Genomic DNA, 26,509 nt, shown 5'->3' on the forward strand with positions numbered 1-26,509 from the left:
TTTGAGTTCAGGTGGCATAGTGATCTGAACAGATAAACTATTGTATTGAATTGTGTTGTATTATTTGTAATATTAGTATAGTAAATGTAGTCTGCCTACGTTATAGGCATAGCCCAATAGTAGCTATAATAATAGGCCTATAGGTGTCATGCTTTGATAAGAGGTCAACTTAAAAACGTTGCAAGCAGACTTTATTTTTCCTTTCATTATTAAAAATCTGTTTATTTTTTATTCACTCTATTATTTTATGCAAATAGGCTAATTTACAATAATTTATTTAGTCATATGTTTCAAATGCCCTGTCAAAATATGAGATTTACGTTTCAGTAATGTAGCCTAATATTGTCTGATTGCACAGGTTATGGCACTATTTGATATTAAAAAGGTATCTTTGGATTAAGACTTTTTCTAGCACCATAAACATTTAGAATGTTTTTTTTTTGTCTTATATTAAGAGGAAGATAGAATGTGTAGGCTAGGCTACAATCAATTTTTAAATAGAGGTGAATTTCATAATGATGGTTCTCTTACCTTGTTCCTGACCGGTTTTGACTAGACGGATACAGCTTTTGTCAGATGTGACTTTTCGTAGCAGGTTAGGAGAATTAACGTAGCAGGTTAGGAGAATTAACGTAGCAGGTTAGGATGATTAGATTAAGGTTAGGGAAAAGGTTAGGGTTACCTAAAATGCATTTTAAAAACTTTTGACGTTAATTTGACAAACTGTATCGCTTCTTGCCATGACCCTGCTGCCCTCCCACTAATGAGATTTATTCAATCTCTTGGATTTGAATAGACTCCAATTAATTAATTCAAAGTCCATGTGATGTGGCATCACTTTCTCTCATTGCTTTTTTGTCCTCTCATTTGTCGAGCAGAAACCGTTTATATGGACGAGTGAATACTGCAATAACATTGATTTTAGGGATTTATCTTTTTGAAGGACATGAAGGATGAGCCAGACCATGTGTTTCATTCAGTACTCAGCACTAAGTAAAAACACTACCGACTGCATCTGTATGCAACCTGCTCTTTTATGAGTTGAAAATAATGAAGTCCGTTGGTCAACTTTTTATAGCTCCTTGTAGAATACAATGACATTATCCATTTGGGATCCATGTGTTATCAAGACGCCAATGCTTTCTTGTACGTCTATGGATCCAACGTGTTAGAACAGTGACTCGTTACCACTAGAGGGCACTAGAACCCAAAACATAGGCCTTTCTCAGATAATCTGTCACCTGCCTTTATGCTGTATCTCTGAGGCAGTTTATTGAGAGAGAGAGAGAGAGAGAGAGAGAGTGAGAGAGAGAGAGAGAGAGAGAGAGAGAGAGAGAGAGAGAGAGAGAGAGAGAGAGAGAGAGAGAGAGAGAGAGAGAGAGAGAGAGACTTTGGGACACAGTCACAGATGTATATTTGCTGAGGTAGACATGTAGCACATAGATGTGTGTTCTCCGGGGGAGATGTAGGGGCACACAGCACAGATTTGTGTTTACTGGCTCTGTGGTCCCTTTCTTTGCACTAAATACTATAATTGTGTGCAGACACAGGGTTTTGCTCAGTGGAGGCAGCACCAGGGCGTTTTAAGCAGCCACTGAGAGAGAGGTGACCTGTCACCCAGAATATAACAAACATACATGTACTGCTGATGTCAAACTGGCTGCCACAAGACTGAGTTTAGCTATGGTACATGCTCACATATCTACATTGACATACACTTGTGACACACACACACACACAAACACACACACACACACACACACACACACACACACACACACACACACATACACACACTCAGTCACCCCTACAACAATAGGCAGTTGGCTTTGTACCAGTTTGTAGCTCAGTGGATGTGGATGCTGATTGAAAGATCAGTGGAAAACCTGCAGGACTGCAGAGATGCCAGTTCTCCCATTGGGAGGGGCTCTGTCCAGGCCTTTGTGCTGTTGACCATTCACTCCATTAATTTAGCTTCATTCTCTCAAAAGCACCAGTGTGGCCAATTGATCATTCAAAAGTATGTCCTCAAGCCAGTCTATCTGTCCTCATAGCATGCCATATATGCTGTGTGCCATATGCATTCAGTCAACATTTTAGATGTGGTATAGCTGGGTAGCTAGTATACTCTTGTGGTACCTCACTCAAATCAAATCACATTTTATTGGTCGCGTACACGTATTTTGCAGATGTTATAGTAGGTGAAACAAATGCTTTTGTTTCTAGCTCCAACAGTGCAGTAATACCTAACAATACAAAACAATACAAAAATTTAAATAATGAAATTAAGAAATATCCGAGTGAGCAATGTCAGAGTCTGGAATATAAATACATACACTACCGGTCAAAAGTTTTAGAACACCTACTCATTCAAGGTTTTTTTTTATTTTTACTATTTTCTACATTTTAGAATAATAGTGAAGACATCAAAACTATGAAATAACACATATGGAATCATGTAGTAACCTCCTCCTCCATGCTTTACGATGGGATATACACATGCAGAGATCATCCGTTCACCCACACCGCGTCTCATGGCGGTTGGAACCAAAAATCTCCAATTTGGACTCCAGACCAAAGGACAAATTTCCACATGTCTAATGTTCATTGCTCGTGTTTCTTGGCCCAAGCAAGTCTTTTCTTGGTAGTAGTGGTTTCTTTGCAGCAATTCGACCATGAAGGCCTAATTCACACAGTCTCCTCTGAACAGTTGATGTTGAGATGTGTCTCTTACTTGAACTCTGTGAAGCATTTCTTTGGGCTGCAATTTCTGAGGCTGGTAAATCTAATGAACTTATCCTCTGCAGCAGAGGTAACTCTGGGTCTTCCATTCCTGTGGCGTTCCTCATGAGAGCCAGTTTCATCATAGCGCTTGATGGTTTTTGCGACTGCACAAAGTTCTTGAAATGTTCTGTATTGACTGACCTTCATGTCTTAAAGTAATGATGGACTGTTGTTTCTCTTTTCTTATTTGAGCTGTTCTTGCCATAATATGGACTTGGTCTTTTACCAAATAGGGCTATCTTCTGTATACCCCCCCTAACTTGTCACAACACAACTGATTGGCTCAAACGCATTAAGAAGGAAAGAAATTCCACAAATTACCTTTTAAGAAGGGACACCTGTTAATTGAAATGCATTCCAGGTGACTATCTCACGAAGCTGGTTGAGAGAATGCCAAGAGTGTGCAAAGCTGTCATCAAGGCAAAGGGTGACTATTTGAAGTATCTCAAATATAAAATATATTTTGATTTGTTTAACACTTTTTTGGTTACTACATGATTCCATACAGTGGGGAAAACATTTATTTAGTCAGCCACCAACTGTGCAAGTTCTCCCACTTAAAAAGATGAGAGAGGCCTGTAATTTTCATCATAGGTACACGTCAACTATGACAGACAAAATGAGAAAAAAAAATCTAGAAAATCACATTGTAGGATTTTTAATGAATTTATTTGCAAATTATGGTGGAAAATAAGTATTTGGTCAATATCAAAAGTTTCTCAATACTTTGATAAATACCCTTTGTTGGCAATGACACAGGTCAAACGTTTTCTGTAAGTCTTCACAAGGTTTTCACACACTGTTGCTGGTATTTTGGCCCATTCCTCCATGCAGATCTCCTCTAGAGCAGTGATGTTTTGGGGCTGTCGCTGGGCAACACGGACTTTCAACTCCCTCCAAAGATTTTCTATGGGGTTGAGATCTGGAGACTGGCTAGGCCACGAAGCCACTCCTTCATTGCCCGGGCGGTGTGTTTGGGATCATTGTCATGCTGAAAGACCCAGCCACGTTTCATCTTCAATGCCCTTGCTGATGGAAGGAGGTTTTCACTCAAAATCTCACGATACATGGCCCCATTCATTCTTTCCTTTACACGGATCAGTCGTCCTGGTCCCTTTGCAGAAAAACAGCCCCAAAGCATGATGTTTCCACCCCCATGCTTCACAGTAGGTATGGTGTTCTTTGGATGCAACTCAGCATTCTTTGTCCCCCAAACACGACGAGTTGAGTTTTTACCAAAAAGTTATATTTTGGTTTCATCTGACCATATGACATTCTCCCAATCCTCTTCTGGATCATCCAAATGCACTCTAGCAAACTTCAGACGGGCCTGGACATGTACTGGCTTAAGCAGGGGGACACGTCTGGCACTGCAGCATTTGAGTCCCTGGCGGCGTAGTGTGTTACTGATGGTAGGCTTTGTTACTTTGGTCCCAGCTCTCTGCAGGTCATTCACTAGGTCCACCCGTGTGGTTCTGGGATTTTTGCTCACCGTTCTTGTGATCATTTTGACCCCACGGGGTGAGATCTTGCGGTGAGCCCCAGATCGAGGGAGATTATCAGTGGTCTTGTATGTCTTCCATTTCCTAATAATTGCTCCCACAGTTGATTTCTTCAAACCAAGCTGCTTACCTATTGCAGATTCAGTCTTCCCAGCCTGGTGCAGGTCTACAATTTTGTTTCTGGTGTCCTTTGACAGCTCTTTGGTCTTGGCCATAGTGGAGTTTGGAGTGTGACTGTTTGAGGTTGTGGACAGGTGTCTTTTATACTGATAACAAGTTCAAACAGTTGCCATTAATACAGGTAACGAGTGGAGGACAGAGGAGCCTCTTAAAGAAGAAGTTACAGGTCTGTGAGAGCCAGAAATCTTGCTTGTTTGTAGGTGACCAAATACTTATTTTCCACCATAATTTGCAAATAAATTCATTAAAAATCCTACAATGTGATTTTCTGGATTTTTTTTCCTCAATTTGTCTGTCATAGTTGACGTGTACCTATGATGAAAATTACAGGCCTCTCTCATCTTTTTAAGTGGGAGAACTTGCACAATTGGTGGCTGACTAAATACTTTTTTTCCCCACTGTATATGTTATTTCATAGTTTCGATGTCTTCAGTATTATTCTACAATGTAGAAAATAGTAAAAATAAAGAAAAACCCTTGAATGAGTAGGTGTTCCAAAACTTCTGACCCGTAGTGTATGTATATGATGATGTGTATAGACTGTATGGACAGTATATTAATAGAAAAGTTGTGTACAGTAGTAGTTGTATAGGATGAGCCTTGAATAGAACACAGTATATACATATGAAGTGGGTAAAACAGTATGTAAACATTATTAAAGTGACCAGTGTTCAATGACATAGGGCAGCAGTCTCTAAGGTGCAGGGTTGAGTATTGGGTGATAGCTGGCTAGTAACAGTGACTAAAGTTCAGGGCAGGGTACTGGGCGGAGGCCAGCTAGTGGTGACTATTTAACAGTCTGATGGCCTGGAGATAGAAGCTGTTTTTCAATCTCTCGGTCCCAGCAATGATGCACCTGTACTGTCTCCGCCTTCTAGATAGTAGCGGGGTGAACAGGCTGTGGTTTGGGTGGCTGAGGTCCTTGATGATCTTCTTGGCCTTCCTGTGACACCGGGTGGTGTAGATGTCCTGGAGGGCAGGCAGTGTGCCCCCGGTGATACGTTGGGCTGACCGCACCCCCCTCTGGAGAGCCCTGTGGTTGCGGATGGTGCAATTGCCGTACCAGGTGGTGATACAACCCAACAGGATGCTCTCAATGGTGCATCTGTAGAAGTTTGTGAGGGTCTTAGGGGCCAATCTCTTCAGCCTCCTGAGGTTGAAGAGGCACTGTTGCACATGTCTGTGTGGCTAGACCATTTCAGGTCAGGAACTTTAAGCTTTTTAATCCTCTCCACTGCGGCCCCTTCGATGTTAATGGGGGCGTGCTCTCTGTGCTGTCTCCTGAAGTCCACGATCAGCTTCTTCATTTTGTTGACGTTGAGGGAGAGGTTATTTTCCTGGCACCACTGTGCCAGGGCTCTCACCTCCTCCCTGTAGGCTGTCTCGTCGTTGTTGGTAATCAGGCCTACCACTGTTGTGTTGTCTGCAAACTTGATGATTGAGTTGGAGACGTGTGTGGCCACATAGTCATGGGTGAACAGGGAGTACAGGAGGAGGCTGAGCACGCACACTTGTGGGGCCCCCGTGTTGAGGATCAGCATAGCGAAGGTGTTATTAGTGATGAGCTTGGAGGGTACTATGGTGTTGAAGGCTGAGCTGTAGTCGATGAACAGCATTCTTACATAGGTATTCCTCTTGTCTATATGGGATATGGCAGTGCGATGGCGATTGCGTAATCCGTGGATCTGTTGGGGCGGTATGCAAATTGTAGTGGGTCTAGGGTGTCGGGTAAGGTGGAGGTGATATGATCCTTAACTAGCCTCTCAAAGCACTTAATGATGACAGAAGTGAGTGCTATGGGGCGATAGTCATTTAGGACCACATGATTAATCTGAATTAAGTCTTCCATGTTTCCTTATGATGTATTGAAAATGCACATCTCTATTCTCTGTATATCCCCTAAAAAAAGAGGCACATTCAATTGGTAGTTGCATGTGTTTTCCGGTGGGAATCAATTGTTGTGCCTTAAGACGGCTGGATGGAATCAAGCAGTTGTCATTAGCATTTGTGTGTGCAGTTTTGTGTTGGTGGATATGGTAGTGAGATGCGTAAGAAGCCTGACTATATTATGCGAGAGAGAGGTCTCAGAGGAGTTAAGAGTAGCGCTTCCCATCCCTGGACTACAGTGGATAGAGGTCCTTGACACAATCCCTGGAAGACCCGTCGCTCCACTCACTCACCGGGGACTCAACCAAATTAGAAAAGCAAAGCGACAACGAGAAAGAATCCAATGCCTATTCCCATCAAGACCCACATTCCTCCTCTTATAACGCTCTCTCTCTCTCTCTCTCTCTCTCTCTCTCTCTCTCCCCCCCTCTCTCTCCCCCCTCTCTCTCTCCCCCTCTCTCTCACTCTCTCTCTCTCTCTCTCTCTCTCTCTCTCTCTCTCTCTCTCTCTCTCTCTCTCTCTCTCTCTCTCTCTTTTACTCGCCACAGTGTTGTTTTCTTAGTTTGGTTTCTGCTCATACTCCTCTGGCTGTCGCCGAGTGCTGCAGCCACTTTCAAAGGCTCGGCTGTCACGCACCGGCTTTGAGTCGCATTTGAATTCTTTACGTACATGTTGTCAAGAGTGATTGACAGGTTCGTCCCAGAGCAGCACCAAGCTTGGCAGGCTGGCTGTCTTTGTCAGAGGCAGCTGAGGGAAAAGCAACAAAGGAAAAAGCAGAGGTGGAAAAAACACACATAGGCCTGAATAAAACAAAACTGCTCTTACCCATTGCTCAATAAAGACCAAATTAGATTAAACTTAAGGCAGGCAGGCAGACTGAGGAATAGACTTGATATTTTCCCCTTTTGTTCCTCTAGTATTGTTTTGATGGTATACTGCTCAGAAGCTCTCTCACCAGGACACAAACGGAGCTCAGCAAGAGTTGCTTATAGGAATGGCAGATATTTACATGGAAAACTGATTGGATTTGCAAAAAGTCTTCAACGTTAAGGGAATTTCATATTTTTTTCACCCAAATGTTTACCTAAATCCAATGACATGGTGAAATTCTTTGTTGATTTCACGTTCCTTTGACGTTAGTTGACAACTCAACCAAATGTAAATCAAAACTAGACGTTGAAATGACGTCTGTGCCCAGTTAGTCACCTCGTTTTGTAGATATGAGCTAAAGCCTCAATGGCCTTGTTCTGAATGAGCGACTGCTGAATACTTTTATAAGGGCTGTGGATGTAAAGCTGTTACTAGGAAACAGAAATAAAAGGCTAGTTTCAAGGAACATGAGGATGGACACTTTACCCATGCTAAGAAATAATCAATGGTCTTTATTTTTTAATTTTTTGACAATTGAATTGAGTGCCACAACAGCAAGCATAACTTGATTGCTCAATATATACTTGTCTTCAATAAGATAGAGAAAGTCATCCAAAGACAGCCATGCATTGTAATGTTGTAAGGGCAGAGATTCAGCAGGAGGCAGAAGGTTCAGGTGCATAAGTGTCCATATTTATTTACAATGCTCAAGTAGATAATATAGCCGGCAAGGAATATTTACAAAGATAATAATAATATGCCATTTAGCAGACGCTTTTATCCAAAGCGACTTACAGTCATGCGTGCATACATTTTTTTTTTTTTGTATGGGTGGTCCTGGGGATCGAACCCACTACCTTGGCGTTACAAGCGCCGTGCTCTACCAGCTGAGCTACAGAGGACCACCTATACAAAATACTTACTTGACTTAAATACAACAATACTAACTGAGCCTCAAGCAGGCTTACCGTGTAGCTTCATAGGTATTTCAGGTTGGGTGTGTACAGATGTAGGATCTTAATTTGATCACCCTGTTGCTGGAGAACATTCCTCAATCTGAAATTCTAAAGCAGAACTGAATTATCACCTAAATCAGGCTCATACCAGAGGACACTCCCTGGAACACACCAACAAGCATGGCCATGTGTAGCAACCAAAACGGGCAAATTATACAAATATAACTGGCATTCTCATTATAAGTACATTACATAATATTCCATTGAAACCAGATGTGATCACTTCCATGTACACTTTAAAATACCTTTCCTAATAAAGATTTCATAGCGAATTGGACACTAATTAACTATAAATAGAACGCGCTATTGTGGCAGATTAGATAGTGTATGCGTTTGTGACGAGTGGTCATAGATGCACTTCGTCATAAATGTTTATTGGTTGGGGAGATGTTTGTTTGAATTAAATAGTGGAGTGGGTAGGTTGTATGGCATGAATAATGGTAGCTAAGGACTGGATGATTGCTTCTGTATCAAGTCTTCCCAGTGCTGCTGATCTTGTCAAGCTGAGCCCCATCATCCCATCTCCCCACGCTTTACAAGTGTTCTGTACTGTGAGGGGAGTCCAACCAACATCAGCCCTGAGAATTAGATCAGGCGTTTGCTGGGGATTTAGTTGTGAACAAGTTGTCCCTGTCAGCCGGTCCAGGCAGATGAAGACACAAAGCCTCTTTACAGACATCATGGGGGATGGATGTACATGTAAACATAATGTGGGAGCTACTTTGGAGTGTCAGACATGACAGGGGGGGCCTTGAGCCCCGTCAGTGCTGAGGAGGACCCTGTGAGGAGAGGAGGGGCTGTCTGGGCTCAGTCCAGGGACGGCAAAACTAAGACCCCTCATTGCCGGTGGTACAATGTACAATATTTAGACTGCTGTTGTTGAATAGTCTGACAACTTCCTGAGAACTTATTCCTACTTGGCAATTGAAGTAAAATGTCTGTTTCTTTTTTTTTTGTGCTGAAATCCATGATTTACTCCCCAAACAAATAATTGTTTTTGCCAGGCAGTGAGTCCAACCAGTCAAGTTTCTTTTATAATTTAGAAGCATACCGTGGTGTGGATTTTTGTCCACATGGATTTAATCATCTCAACTGAATCATCTCAACAGCTTACGTCAACAGCCGTAGATTTCAATTGGAGGTGAAAGTCTAAGCCTGGTAAAAAGGAAGGTTTTTACTCATCTATTCTAGAGGACTGCACTTGATGGAGGAAGAGTGACTTCCACTCCCCCACTGAAAGGGTACGCTTTTCCTTCTCCCGGCATCTTTCCTAAAGAAAACATGTCTGCCGTTTGATAACTCCTTGACATTTGACAGTCTTCTCAGACCAATCAGTCAGCTCTGACTGTCTTTTTAATGCTACCCGTCTCGGGGAGTAGCACTTGAGAAAAAACATCCTGTCACTCTCCTCAAGCCTATCAAAGGCAGCTCTTCACCACAACGATCAACATCAGATACCGCTGCCGTCTTCCTTGTTTTATCTACTTATTTTATTTTTATTTATTTCATTTCTTTCTCTTAACCCAGTCTTCTGAGACCTCATCGCTAACATCAGAGCTGAACCCTGACGGAATGAAGTGACCCACTTTCCAGTGTCAAAGGGTGGCAGGTGACTCTCTCCGTCCTAACCTTCTCCCGGTGTTGCCAGAACGTTTCAGTGATGTAATTTTCACCAGAGGCCTGACGATTCAACTCAACTATTCCGTATTGGAGCTTAATGCTTTTATTCTCAAAATGTCATTTTTCCCATATCCTTTCTATATAGTCATACAATTAGACCTACTGTACATTATTTACTGTATATTGTCTTGGAGGAGAGTGAGGGCTATGGGGACGCAACAAAGCCGGCAGTCTCTCTTACATTATTCATATCCGCCATATTCAAACAATATTTAACAATTGTCATTCATCTAGGCAGGCGTGTGTGTGTGAAAGCACAGATAACTCCAAAGTACTAAATTAATAACGCTCTACCATGGGATCATGTGAATGAGCATGTTTAGTCATTCTGTTTGACAACAAAAGGAAACAGCCTATTCCGGGGAGTGAAAATCAAATTCACACTTTCACTGATATAGTTCCCTCCTCCAAACTATGGAGTCTGGGACCTGTGCTGGCAGTAAAATGGCTCAAATACACTGTATGGAAGCAACTTTTGTTTGCCCAGAAAGAGAGAAAGATATTCTCTCAGCGTCCTTGGTTTTAGAAAACATTGTTTGTTGAAGAAAACATGAGTTTATGATTGCTTTTAAAACTGTATAAAGGATTGGGAACCTTGAATCTGGAGGTAACAGGATGTGCTTGTTTATATATGCAGGGTTTAGGAAATATTACATTTTTTATTTTAATTGTCAGTTTTTTATTAGTTTTTTTCTTGTGAAGCACATTGCATTGCATTCCATGTCTGAAACGTGCTGTATAAATAAAGCTTGATTTGATTTGATGATATGTTGTTGCCTAGTATTGTACACAACCGGCACAATTATTTGAGAAAAAGTTGCTCCGATTTGATATGTTTCAAGGATGGTGGAGAGAAATATTGAGAAAAATACACTCAAGTGCACCCTCAATATGAGCGATATTGGGTTGTAGTGATATAGACTGACTGTTGTTTTTTAAGCCACATTTGTATGTAACCTAATAGAAGCGAACTGAATCAACAGTTTTTTGGCATGCAATTTTCTTTACTCACACAGACACACAGACACACACACACACCAGACCTGGGTTTAAATACTATTTCAAGTACTGTATTTCAATTACGTTTCAATACATTTCAAAACAAGTATTCAGATAACCTTTATTTGAAAAAACAAGTAGTTGAATGTTGGAATGTGTTTGGAAATACACTTGGAAAGTATGTGAAACTCCCATGCATTTTACCCAGGTATTCGAAAATAGTATTTGAAATAGGTATTTTAACATACTTTCAAATACAATTTGGACAACTATTTGGTTTATTCAAATAACCATTCAAATACTCATATAAAAGTACTTGTTTTGGACACAAATACACAGAACAAAAGTATTTAAATAACAAATACTCAAATATACATGTATTTTAACCCAGATCTGACACACACACACACACACCCACACACAGCCAACTCCACACTATCACTGCCTGTAAGTCTTTCTATCTACCCTGTCAATAGAGTTCGTTCGTCTGAATGCTTGCTTGTACATCGTGAGGTGTGATTGAAGATTTGATTAAAAAAGACAGCGAGAGAGAGAGACATGCCGACTTCCACTTATCACAGACTCTAAAGTCAGCCAGGTGTCGAGTTTTTGGGAGAAATCATTTGAAATTCTTGTGAGAGTGAGTGGAAAAGGGAGACTGAGTGAGTGAAATACTCTTATCCCTCCCAGATAGAACGGTTATGAGTAAGAACAATGCGCTACAGATAAACGAACCTTCAGATTTCAAACGGCAAGTCTCAAATGTGTACGTTTTGATATTTTATCATCGCAGTGTTTTTGCTCTTATCGGCATGAAAGGCGGCATGAAAGGACACTTTCAGTGCACTCCTCTATCACCATATGTGCTTACATACTTCATGTGCTCTTGTTTGGATGAGTGCACCGGATGATAGAGATATTGCCTCTTTCTAAACCGAAGGATTCCGAACAACTCTTCCTGTCCTTTTTGTCTGGGGCTATTCTGACCCCTGTCTTGCACTAGGTGTGGATTTCCTTGATCACTTTCTCTCCTCCCCTGATCCCCACCCCCGCCACCCGCAATGAATGATTGACTTGGAAGCTACCAACATCAGAAAGAATCACAACCAACCATACACTACAGCCAAGCTTCTACCTCTCTGATCTCACTCTGTTGTGTAACACTTGAAAAGCCTTTGCGTTCCTCATACTTCTCTCTCTTTTTCACACTCTCTCTTTCTCACTCAGAGTTACATTCAGTATTGACTGTTTATGCTTTTTAATGTTTTCTAGAGGGCCCCCGGGCTTGCGGATGGTGGGGAAAAGCGTTGTTCTTGACACACTTACGCCCCCGTAGTGAACTCTAGCTCCCAGCGCTTTCGCAAGTACAGAGACCCTCTCTCTCTCTCTCTCTCCCTCTTTCTCTCTCTCTCTTTCTCCAACTGGGGGCTCTTCTGAACATCGGCACCCGGGCTTTCCTCCTTTCCAAAGATCACCCAACGTAAGATTAAGACGCACAAACACTTGCGCAAAATGTTTACACAATAACCCCTTTCGCTTCAAGGCGGAGGCATTTGGGTTTTGCTGAGTTTTCTCAGAGGGGGCTTGTAGTGCGTGTAGTGTAGAGTCACCCTAGAAAAGGCCAGGCCTCAGTCAAACCTGACTGCGAACAACAAACATAATATTTCTTATTTCTCTCATCTCCATCCGTCTGTCCGTCTTTGTATCAGTCTTTGAGTTGTTCCCTCTCCCCATACTTCATCTTATCGTTCCACTAGGGTACCTTTGGACCAAGTCTAGTGAGAAATGCATCGGACCTAGCATTAGATATTTTAACCCACACAATTTTGAAATTGTACATTAGGCTATTTGCAAACACAATTCCAACATTTTGTCCGTCAACATTCATTATGCTGCATTAGAGAAAGAATCGACATGCGTGGGCTTTCTCAGAAGATCAGTGTGTCTAAATAAAATGGATAAATATAAAAACTTCTTATCTCCCAGTAAAGTATGACCAAGCCAGACATACAGCACTGTGGGCCGCTGGGTTCAGCCAAGTCTTTCAACTCTGCATCTCTGGACTTCTGCACATTTATGACCTCAACTGTAATCATATTCCTTAATGTAATATGTACAGACAGATAGTAACTCACTTGAAGCACAGTGTAGATTCAGCCCACGATGGCCAATATGAAAGGCAGTCTGAATACACAGCCATGATGTTGTATTGTTAGCTTTTCTTGTACTGTACCTGGGCGCTTTGATATCCAGTGATTGACTTCTAACTGGCATTTCAGAAAGAAAACTATTTTCAAGCCCCACACATATGCTTAAAGAGCATTTGATAGTAAGAAATGGTGAGCCTTCTCTACTGTAGAACAGAGAGCAGTCTGTAATGGAGTCGGTTTGAAGCCTGTTTGGTGTGTGTTTAATGAACACTGGTACACAGTCAGATCCATCAATGTGGCACTTTGCGGTGACAAGAAGATCCTGTAATGTCACCATTTGGAGATTATGCTACAAATTAAACAAGCGCTTCTGTCCCATCATGCCCACAAGGGAATATATGTTACAGCCAGCCATCGAAAAAATACATCCCCATTCAGCATAGGACCAGATAGATTCAATATGTCTTGACTAAATGGGATTATAATGTGAAAATAGCCAGGGTCTGTTTTGTTCCATCATCATCGAGTGTGATGACAAACCAAAGATGCTTTCACAGACAAAAGAAAGAGGGGTCTCGTTCTGTGGTAGCCAGTGGGGGGGGGGGGGGGGCACCAATCCTTCCCCACAGCCGGTCCTTCTTAAACCTAAAGGAAGACATCATAATGAGTCAATGACCTGGGACAGTTAATGACCCTCCCTGCCCCCCAATGACTCCTTGCCCCCTCCAGCCCCCCTGTTACTTCTGGCCCAGGCATAGGCTGCATAGGCTGCAACTCAAAGGGACGACCGCTCACGCGTTATCGATCGGCCGCTCGATAAAAGGTCAGGGGAGCCCTCCTCTGCTGTGGGGTCCAGCTTTGAGAGTAAGCCCTCTCTTCCTCTCTCTAGGCGCTCCTCCACACACACACACACACACACACACACACACACACACACACACACACACACACACACACACACACACACACAGACACAGACACAGACACAGACACAGACACAGACACAGACACACACACACACACACAGACACACACACACATACACATACACTCACACACACCGCTGTCCCCCCCACCCCAGTCCCTGCCGTTGCCTCAGCCACCTGGGGGATAAGCAAACAAGCTAATCATTTTTCTCTGCACACACACTCCCACACACCTCCTGACTGGCTGACAAATGTCAGGGTGACTTGTATGGCATTTTTATGAAAATGATTGATTCATTGAACTGGTTAATTAGGTCCCTGAGGGCTGCACGCTAATTGCGAGCCACAGAGCTGGCGAGGCAAGAAAGCCCAAACAAAAGAGAATGGCCCAAACAAACAGACAAGTGCTCAAGAGATACACACACACACACATATATACGTTTATCCACACATAAATTAGCACACTAAGAAACACACAACTGTTTTCATTTTTTACTGTTCTCGGCCTTCCCATTCCCATCACATGACCTGCCAAATGTTCTCTCCTTATTGATGTGCCGAGGAAGGAGAGAGACACAGAGCCACTGAAATCTGCCACATTGCACAAAGCATCTGTCTCCACACAACACCCTGCATTTATTAAGTTTGTACCAATTAGCGGCGATAACTTAGCACAAACATCCATTTGTGCTTCCCACGTTGAAAATCCTCCTAAAGTGACGTGTCCCTCGATGTTACCCTTGTGTCACCCAACTTTATCTTCCACAAAGTCGCTTGTTCTCGCATAATTAGAGCTGTATTTCTTCTCCCATCTTCTCACTGACTCTCAAGCGCACCTTGAGTGGCGGGCGGCGTGTCCCCCCCACATTCTGAAATTGCATATTTTGTCCCCCCATTTTCATCATTGGAATGTGATACAAAGCGAGTCAACGGTGTGTTTTAGGACCATGCGGACACCTCCGAGCGGTCGGGTAGGCTGTTTGGAGTGTTTATCCGACTGGATAAAAAAAGTAAATAATTACACTGCCAGTCAAAAGTTTGGACACACCTACTCATTCAAGGGTTTTTCTTTATGTTTACTATTTTTTACATTGTAGAATAATAGTGAAGACATCAAAACGATGAAATAACACATACACATTGAGTCATGTAGTAACCAAAAAAGTGTTAAACAAATCAAAATATATTTCATATTTGAGATTCTTCAAATAGCCACCGTTTACCTTGATGACAGCTTTGCACACTCGTGGCATTCTCTCAACCAGCTTCATGAGATAGTCACCTGGAATGCATTTCAATTAACAGGTGTGCCTTCTTTAAAAGTTAATTTGTGGAATTTATTTCCTTCTTAATGCATTTGAGTAATCAGTTGTGTTATGACAAGGTAGGGGGGGTACACAGAAGATAGCTCTATTTGGTAAAATACCCAGTTCATATTATTTTAAGAACAGTTCAAATAAGCAAAGAGAAACAACAGTCCATCATTACTTTAAGACATGAAGGTCAGTCTATACGGAACATTTCAAGAACATTGAAAGTTTCTTCAAGTGCAGTCGCAAAAACCATCAAGCGCTATGATGAAACTGGCTCTCATGAGGACCACCACAGGAATGGAAGACCCAGAGTTACCTCTGCTGCAGAGGATACGTTGATTAGAGTTACCAGCCTCAGAGATTGCAGCCCAAATAAATGCTTCACAGAGTTCAAGTAACAGACACATCTCAACATCAACTGTTCAGAAGAGACTGTGTGAATCAGGCCTTCATGGTCGAATTGCTGCAAAGAAACCACTACTAAAGGACACCAATAAGAAGAAGAGACTTGCTTGGGCCAAGAAACATGAGCAGTGGAAATGTGTCCTTTGGTCTGGAGTCCAATTTGGAGATTTTTGGTTCCAACCGCCGTGGCTTTGTGAGATGCGGTGTGGGTGAACGGATGATCTCCGCATGTGTATTTCCCACCGTAAAGCATGGAGGAGGAGATGTTATGGTGTGGGGGTGTTTTGCTGGTGACCCTGTCTGTGATTTATTTAGAATTTAAGGCACACTTAACCAGCATGGCTACCACAGCATTCTGCAGTGACACGCCATCCCATCTGGTTTGGGCTTAGTGGGACTATCATTTGTTTTTCAATAGGACAATGACCCAACACACCTCCAGGCTGTGTAAGGGCTATTTTAGCAAGAAGGAGAGTGATGGAGTGCTGCATCAGATGATCTGGCCTCCACAATCCCCCGACCTCAAGCCAATTCAGATGGTTTGGGATGAGTCGGACGACAGAGTGAAGAAAAAGTAGCCAACAAGTGCTCAGCATATGTGGGAACTCCTTCAAGACTGTTGGAAAACCATTTCAGGTGAAGCTGGTTGAGAGAATGCCAAGAGTGTGCAAAGCTGTCATCAAGACAAAGGGTGGCTACTTTGAAGAATCTCAAATATGAAATATATTTTGATTTGTTTAACACTTTTTTGGTTACTACATGATTCCAAATGTGTTATTTCATAGTTTTGATGTCTTCACTATTATTCTACAATGTAAAAAAATAGTAAAAATAAAGACAAACCCTTGAATGAGTAGGTGTGTTCAAACTTTTGACTGGTACTGTATGTCGTCGTCGTCGCCCCCCCCCCCCCCCCCCCCCCACCACCACCACTACTATTAAAACCAAAGTTGCGCCCCTGGAAAGACATGTGAGACAGAGACAGAGGCAGAGGTGTATTTTAGGGACCAGAACACAGAGGGAGCACGCCAACACTTCCACAGTTCCACCTGTTTCAACAGTTATTCCACACTTTGATAAGGAACTCCTTGGATCTGTGTTTGGTTGCGTTAACAGAAGAGTTTTAGTGTTCTTCTTGCCATAGTTGTCTTGTGTTTCCCCAACTTTCAAGCGTTAGTAGTAGAACAGTATCTGAAGGGATGCTGATATTGTCAGAAAATAAGCCGACCTGCTCAAGTTGATTTAAAGATGTGCCAACACCTTTATTTTTATCCGTCAACTCCTTTATTTTGATCCTTTCAGCCACTTGGTAAGGAATACATAGTGCTATTGTCACGATCGTCTACCAGAGAGGAGGACCAAGGCGCAGCGTTGAATGCGAACATTTTAATATATCAAGATGATCACACGATCAAAACAACAAAAACGAAACGTGACGTCCCTGGTTACATAAACCAACCAACACGGAACAAAAACCCACAAACACAAAGGGACAGACACAGTTTAAATATGGCTCCCAATCAGAGACAGCCAGCACCAGCTGATACTCGTTGCCTCTGATTGGGAGTCACTCAGGCCAACATAGAAATACAAACATAGAACTACACACCCTGGCTCAACATAACCGTGTCCCCAGAGCCAGGGCGTGACAGTACCCCCCCCTAAAGGCGCAGACTCCGACCGCGCCAACTAAATACCACAGGGGAGGGACCGGGTGGGCACTCCGCCTTGGCGGCGGATCCGGCTCCGGGCCTGATCCCCACTCCAACCCCCCAAAGTACCCCTGGTCCGGTCTGGCCCCGCTGACCGGAGCTGGACTGCACACTGGTGGAGCGGATAGCTTCAGCTCCGTAGTGGAGCAGTTTACCGGGACCTTACCAGGCACCGGTGACCCAGGCACGGGTTGTGCTGGACTGACGACGCGCACCCCTGGCTTGGTGCATGGAGGAGGAACGGGCCTTACCAGGCTGACGACGCACACCGTAGGCTTGGTGCGTGGAGCAGGGACAGGCCGGACTGGGCTGACGACGCACACCACTGGCTTGGTGTGGGGAGCCGGAGCGGGCCGCGCCGGGCTGACGACGCACACCGTAGGCTTGGTGCGTGGAGCAGGGACAGGCCGGACTGGGCTGACGACGCACACCACTGGCTTGGTGTGGGGAGCCGGAGCGGGCCGCGCCGGGCTGACGACGCACACCGTAGGCTTGGTGCGTGGAGCAGGGACAGGCCGGACTGGGCTGACGAAACGCACCACAGACTTGGTGCGGGGAGCAGGAATGGGCCGGACTGGGCTGGCGACGCGCACCACAGACTTGGTGCGGGGAGCAGGAATGGGCCGGACTGGGCTGACGAAACGCACCACAGACTTGGTGCGGGGAGCAGGAATGGGCCGGACTGGGCTGGCGACGCGCACCACAGACTTGGTGCGGGGAGCAGGAATGGGCCGGACTGGGCTGGCGACGCGCACCACTGACTTGGTGCGGGGAGCAGGAGCGGGCCGGACCGGGCTGACGAAGCGCACCACTGACTTGGTGCGGGGAGCAGGAATGGGCCGGGCCGAGCTGGCGATGCGCACCGTAGACTTGGTGCGAGTGGCAGGAACAGGCCGGACCGTACTGGGAACACACACCACTGGCCCTACGTGGGGATCAGGAACAGGCCGGACCGGACTGGCAACACACGCCAGTACCTCTCGCCGTGCCTCTACATCTTCCACCCCCTCTTCGACCAGTGGCCCCCGTAACCTGGCGGCCTCCTCTGCCAATCCGCTGGGCCGCTCTGCCGCGGTCTCCTGCTGGCCCGTCGTCCACGGCGTTAGCCCCCCCCTAAAAATTTTCTGGGCGTCTCCCCTACCCGTGGACCAGGTCTCCATGTCCCTCGCCAGCCTTTCGCCCTTCTGCCATAATGTCAAGCCCTTCTCTTCCTCACTCGGCTTGACCCAGTCGAGGAGGCGAAGGAGATCTGTTAGGGATCTCCCTGGCGATGGCTCCTGGACACGCTGCTTGGTCACATCTTGGTGGTTTCTTCTGTCACGATCGTCTACCAGAGAGGAGGACCAAGGCGCAGCGTTGAATGCAAACATTTTAATATATCAAGATGATCACACGATCAAAACAACAAAAACGAAACGTGATTCACACCAGGACTGTGTGAATCAGGCCTTCATGGTCGAATTGCTGCAAAGTAACCACTACTGAAGGACACCAATAAGAAGAAGAGACCTGCTTGGGCCAAGAAACACAAGCAATGGACATTAGACCAGTGGAAATTTGTCCTTTGGTCTGGAGTCCAAATTGGAGAATTTTGGTTCCAACCGCTGTGGCTTTGTGAGACGTGGTGTGGGTGAACGGATTATCTCTGCATGTGTAGTTCCCACCATAAAGCATGGAGGAGGAGGTGTTATGGTGTGGGGGTGCTTTGCTGGTGACACTGTCTGTGATATATTTAGAATTCAAGGCACACTTAACCAGCATGGCTACCACAGCATTCTGCAGCTATACACCATCCCATCTGGTTTGGGATTAGTGGGACTATCATTTGTTTTTCAACAGGACAATGACCCAACACACCTTCAGGCTGTGTAAGGGCTATTTTACCAAGAAGGAGAGTGATGGAGTGCTGCCTCAGATGACCTGGCCTCCACAATTCCCCGACCTCAACCCAATTGAGATGGTTTGGGATGAGTCGGACGGCAGAGTGAAGGAAAAGCAGCCAACAAGTGCTCAGCATATGTGGAAACTCCTTCATGACTGTTGGAAAATCATTCCAGGTGAAGCTGGTTGAGAGAATGCCAAGAATGTGCAAAGCTGTCATCAAGGGAAAGGGTGGCTATTTGAAAAATCTCAAATGTAAAATATATTTTGATTTGTTTAACACTTCTTTGGTTACTACATGATTCCATATGTGTTATTTCATAGTTTTGATGTCTTCACTATTATTCTACAATGTAGAACATAGTAAAAATTAAGAAAAACCCTTGAATGAGTAGGTGTGTCCAAACTTTTGACTGGTACTGTATATATACAGTGGGGGAAAAAAGTATTTAGTCAGCCACCAATTGTGCATGTTCTCCCACTTAAAAAGATGAGAGAGGCCTGTAATTTTCATCATAGGTACACGTCAACTATGACAGACAAAATGAGAAAAAAAAATCCAGAAAATCACATTGTAGGATTTTTAATGAATTTATTTGCAAATTATGGTGGAAAATAAGTATTTGGTCACCTACAAACAAGCAAGATTTCTGGCTCTCACAGACCTGTAACTTCTTCTTTAAGAGGCTCCTCTGTCCTCCACTCGTTACCTGTATTAATGGCACCTGTTTGAACTTGTTATCAGTATAAAAGACACCTGTCCACAACCTCAAACAGTCACACTCCAAACTCCACTATGGCCAAGACCAAAGAGCTGTCAAAGGACACCAGAAACAAAATTGTAGACCTGCACCAGGCTGGGAAGACTGAATCTGCAATAGGTAAGCAGCTTGGTTTGAAGAAATCAACTGTGGGAGCAATTATTAGGAAATGGAAGACATACAAGACCACTGATAATCTCCCTCGATCTGGGGCTCCACGCAAGATCTCACCCCGTGGGGTCAAAATGATCACAAGAACCACACGGGGGGACCTAGTGAATGACCTGCAGAGAGCTGGGACCAAAGTAACAAAGCCTACCATCAGTAACACACTACGCTGTCAGGGACTCAAATCCTGCAGTGCAAGACGTGTCCCCCTGCTTAAGCCAGTACATGTCCAGGGCTGTCTGAAGTTTGCTAGAGTGCATTTGGTTGATCCAGAAGAGGATTGGGAGAATGTCATATGGTCAGATGAAACCAAAATATAACTTTTTGGTAAAAACTCAACTCGTCGTGTTTGGAGGACAAAGAATGCTGAGTTGCATCCAAAGAACACCATACCTACTGTGAAGCATGGGGGTGGAAACATCATGCTTTGGGGCTGTTTTTCTGCAAAGGGACCAGGACGACTGATCCGTGTAAAGGAAAGAATGAATGGGGCCATGTATCGTGAGATTTTGAGTGAAAACCTCCTTCCATCAGCAAGGGCATTGAAGATGAAACGTGGCTGGGTCTTTCAGCATGACAATGATCCCAAACACACCGCCTGGGCAACGAAGGAGTGGCTTCGTAAGAAGTATTTCAAGGTCCTGGAGTGGCCTAGCCAGTCTCCAGATCTCAACCCCATAGAAAATCTTTGGAGGGAGTTGAAAATCCATGTTGCCCAGCAACAGCCCCAAAACATCACTGCTCTAGAGGAGATCTGCATGGAGGAATGGGCCAAAATACCAGCAACAGTGTGTGAAAACCTTTTGAAGACTTACAGAAAACGTTTGACCTGTGTCATTGCCAACAAAGGGTATATAACAAAGTATTGAGAAACTTTTGTTATTGACCAAATACTTATTTTCCACCATAATTTGCAAATAAATTCATTAAAAATCCTACAATGTGATTTTCTGGAATTTTTTTTCTCATTTTGTCTGTCATAGTTGACGTGTACCTATGATGAAAATTACAGGCCTCTCTCATCTTTTTAAGTGGGAGAACTTGCACAATTGGTGGCTGACTAAATACTTTTTCCCCCTGCTATTAATTATATCTGATGGTGTATGCATGTTTAGGCCTGTGCTTGACTTGGACTGAAATATGTGCCAGTACTCATTTTGGGTGCCGGTACCATCTATATTTAGGTGCAGGAACTCCTCAATACTTTTGAGCTAATATTCTATAGGAGATGCAGGAACTCAAGCAGAAGAACATTTCAGCACCGGTACTCAGTTCAAGTCAAGTACTGTGTTTAGGTAAAAATACAAATAATGTTCAAATCAAATGTATTTATAAAGCCCTTTGTACATTAGCAGATGACACAAAGTGCTTATACAGAAACCCAGCCTAAAACCCCAAACAGCAAGCAGTCCAGATGTAGAAGCACGGTGGCTAGGAAAGACTCCCTAGAAAGGCAGGAGCCTAGGAAGAAACCTAGAGAGGAACCAGGCTCTGAGTGGTGGCCAGTCCTCTTCTGGCTGTGCCGAGTGGAGATTATAAGAGTACATGGCCATTAAGGCCAGATTGTTCTTCAAGATTTCCAAACGTTCATAGATGACCAGCAGGGTCAAATAATAATCACATTGGTTGTAGAGGGTGCAACAGGTCAGTACCTCAGGAGTAAATGTCAGTTGGCTTTTCATAGCTGAGCATTCAGAGGTCGAGACAGCGGGTATGGGAGAGAGAGAGAGTCGAAAACAGCAGGTCCGGGACAAGGTAGCACATCCCAGGTCAGGGTTCCATAGCTGCAGGCAGAACAGTTGAAACTGGAGCAGCAACACGACCAGGTGGGCTGTGGGCAGCCAGAAGTCATCAGGCCAGGTCCTCCGGGAGGGGAGGGAGAGAGAGAGAATTAGAGGGAGCATCCTTAAATTCACACAGGACACTAGATAAGACAGAAGAATTACACCAGATATACAGACTGACCCTAGCCCCCCGGCACATCGACTATTGTAGCATAGATACTGGAGGCTGAGTGTCACGCCCTGACTTATGGGACTCTTGTATGTTGAGTCAGGGTGTGGATATCTATGTTAGTATTTCTATGTTTGCATTCTATGTTGTGTGTGTCTATGTTTGGCCGGGTGTGATTCCCAATCAGAGGCAGCTGTCGCTCGTTGTCTCTGATTGGGGATCATACTTAAGTAGCCTGTTGGCACTCATTAGTTGTGGGATCTTGTTCCGTGTAGAGGCTTGTGTTGTGTTTAGCCTGAGGACTTCACGTTACATTGTTTTGTTTGTGTGTTTATTTAGGTTAATAAACATGCATGCATTTCACGCTGCGCCTTGGTCTGACCCATTCTTCGACGAACATGACACTGAGACGGGGGGGTCGGGGGACACTGTGGCCCTGCCCGACGATACCCCTGAAAAGGGCCAACCAGGCAGGATATAACCCCACCCACTTTGCCAAAGCACAGCCCCCACACCACTAGAGGGATATCAACAGACCACCAACTTAGTACCCTGAGACAAGGCTGAGTAAAGCCCATAAAGATCTCCTCCACCACACGAGCCCGAGGGGGCGCAAAATGTTCTGTTTGGAACACTGGCAAGTAGAGCATTAAATATATATATATATAATAATAATTGCTCAATATGATTGGGTGGGCCTTGCTCTCCAGTCCCATCCCAACCAGTGCCTACGCCTTTAGTAACTACATTGGTATTAAGGCCTCTCAAAGGGAAGCAAAAGGAAAAGGTCAAGCAGCACTCAATGCAGATAATGCTAATCTCCTGAATAAGGTCCAGTACCACAACAAGGTCAGTGTTTGATTCCAGGGTAATTTTGGAGCCCTTTGTAACAACCCTCCTTAACATTCATAAGCATTCATGACCCCAAGAAACGAGTGCTATCACAGTGTGATTGCCTGATGAACACTTCTGCATTGTTCAAATCGCCCCCCAGCGTTTCCACGGTGCCCTCTGCAAACTCTGTCTCTGACCCACAATCCTTCACTCTTAAGGGAGCGTTCATGCTCTATCTCTGCAAGAAGAGAAGGCTGATGGAGCAAGGGTCAGGTGCCAGAGAGCCGGAGAAAGAATTTACAAATAAAAGGATGAATAAATCAATTGAAAAATGAACAGCTAAACAGAAGTCATCAGAGAAAACCAGAGATTGCTCGTAGTAAAGGAAAAAGGAATAAATTACACATTTAAATGGTATATGTAAAATGCCTCTTCCGGTGTTTTCATGAAATGTTTAGATACTTTGATTCTCTCATTAACATGCCCCAGGCACGAGAAACATACTGTTTTTAAGTTGATGAAATGCAATTATTGAAATGAGAAAGCACAGAGAAAGCCTGCGCTTAATTTCTTCTGTGTCTGTTTCTGTTCATCACTCTTGGGAAAGGCCATAGCTAGAACTTTCCTAGCAACAAAATGACAGAATCTTGAAACAATAAAAAAGCTAAAAGAATTTGCCTTGCTGAGACATGACATCAGCCTGTGTAATGTGAGTGGCATTTCAGTGGCGTAGTCCATCTGCAAAGCCCAGTTAATGTGATTTGGCTTTGAATGCGGGGCGCCTCAGAATCTTCATACAAAAAAGTCCCCTACACAAATCCTGGTGTTCTAATCCCCCTCAGACTAGCGTATATCGATCGGGTTGTTATTGACATGACACCTGCCGAGCCAGGCTTTAGCTATTGATAACCGATGCTATTTCTGCTGCAGATCAAAAACGGCAGGGCGGCTTTCATGTTTGAAAACAGTATTGATTTGCATAATAACCTCAAAAATTAGTACCCCAGATTAGGCAAGGACAAACCTGTTTCAGCGTTTGTTATGATGCACGCTGCGTAAACTTAATAAAAAAAAGAGCAGAGAACAGACTGTGATCGGCTTGACAAGTCGGAGCATCGCAGTCGACACCTTTTGTAATGCCACTGTTAATGAAAGCCATTTTCTTTTATTAAATAATAAAATAACAATGTAAAAAAAAAAAACACCCCCAGATCTCGGTAGACAAAGCGCTGATGTGTCACTTTTTACACAGATGCAAATTATTGCCGTGTGTCACAATCATTTATTCATGAGAGGGCTGCCTTCCTCTTGGTGGGTTCACCTGTATGCACGGGACTGCTTTTTCTTTCTCTCCATCACACCGCGGTGAAAGAGATGTCAGCCTCCAGAAGTGATGTGGAGACAGAGTTACTCTCCCTTCTGAAAGACGGGTCCAGTTAAAACCACTGAATTATGTATCCTTTGCCTGTCAGAGTCACAATATTCCACATATCACTGCATATCTCAATTTTCTGTCTTAATAAACACATGACCTCATTGGGCTCCTGTCGTGGCGTAGTATAAGTAAACAGCTTCGGTATTGTGTTTGTGCCTCAAAGTAGATGCCACTGTGTATGTTCAGTATTATATATGTTCAGTATTATCGCTTTATTTCAAGGAATATCAACCACGGTCTACTGTATGTCAGTTTTCTTTTGGCATGAATAAGATGTGGATGAATTAAGACAATTACTCTAGTTACCTGTGATTTGAGGGAAATCCTCTTTGGTTAATTTCGGTTTATTTTAATGCCTTTTGGACTCCATCAGGCACCATGAAAGACGCTACAACAAGGGTGAGATGAAGGCACATTCCGCACCAACTCCCGTTATTGTATTATACACTGCAGCATTCCAGCGAGAAGAATTCCCCGATGCAAGATGCAAAATGAAAAGCCTGGGTTTATGAAAAAATAGAGCGGTAGTGGTGCCTGACAAGCTCTTAAATCTAGGACAGCTATCCCAAAGAGTGGTGCACACATACTCATTTCAGAAACATAAAAGCCCTTTTAAGTGTGTTAAAGAGGGAGATGCTAGACTATCAGTGGGCCGAGGTTCTTAGCCACTTAATAATTATTGTGCTCCCTAACGCTTGTAAAGTGTAGCTCAGAGGGAGGTTGTTGACTTTATAGGCAAGTGAACATACATGTTTATTCATCATAAACATTTTTTGTTGTCAGGTGACAGAAAATAGTTGGAAGGGATGGGGCTGTATTTCAAGTCTGGTTGAATTCAGATAAAATGTCTGGCAGCATATATGTCAAACTGTACCAACATCTAGGCTGATCATTTTATTGTGTAGACCCCTTTCCTGCAGTCAAACGACCATATCGCCCTCTAGTTGCTTCATGGGTGGGATGTTAATATTTGTCATAATTTCATAATTAATTAATATTATTCATTTTTTAAATGCCAAAATTCTGGTGTTTTTATGTCAAACGGTTTTGTTATATTTCAGTCTTCTGTGATGTACAATGAGGGAAAAAAGTATTTGATCCCCTGCTGATTTTGTATGTTTGCCCACTGACAAAGAAATGATCACTCTATAATTTTAATGGTAGGTTTATTTGAACAGTGAGAGACAGAATAACAACAACAAAAAATGCAGAAAAACGCTTGTCAAAAATGTTATAAATTGATTTGCATTTTAATGAGGGAAATAAGTATTTGACCCCCTCTCAATCAGAAAGATGTCTGGCTCCCAGGTGTCTTTTATACAGGTAATGAGCTGAGATTAGGAGCACACTCTTAAAGGGATTGCTCCTGATCTGTTTGTTACCTGTATAAAAGACACCTGTCCACAGAAGCAATCAATCAATCAGATTCCAAACTCTCCACCATGGCCAAGACCAAAGAGCTCTCCAAGGATGTCAGGGACAAGATTGTAGACCTACACAAGGCTGGAATGGGCTACAAGACCATCGCCAAGCAGCTTGGTGAGAAGGTGACAACAGTTGGTGCGATTATTCACAAATGGAAGAAACACAAAATAACTGTCAATCTCCCTCTGCCTGGGGCTCCATGCAAGATCTCACCTCATGGAGTTGCAATGATCATGAGAACGGTGAGGAATCAGCCCAGAACTACACAGGAGGATCTTGTCAATGATCTCAAGGCAGCTGGGACCATAATCACCAAGAAAACAATTGGTAACACACTACGCCGTGAAGGACTGAAATCCTGCAGCACACGCAAGGTCCCCCTGCTCAAGAAACACATATACAGGCCCGTCTGAAGTTTGCCAATGAACATCTGAATGATTCAGAGGAGAACTGGGTGAAAGTGTTGTGGTCAGATGAGACCAAAATGGAGCTCTTTGGCATCAACTCAACTCGCCGTGTTTGGAGGAGGAGGAATGCTGCCTATGACCCCAAGAACACCATCCCCACCGTCAAACATGGAGGTGAAAACATTATGCTTTGGGGGTGTTTTTCTGCTAAGGGGACAGGA

This window comes from Coregonus lavaretus (genome assembly GCF_964263955.1).
Source record: "Coregonus lavaretus genome assembly, chromosome: 1".
Classification (NCBI taxonomy): Eukaryota; Metazoa; Chordata; class Actinopteri; order Salmoniformes; family Salmonidae; genus Coregonus; species Coregonus lavaretus.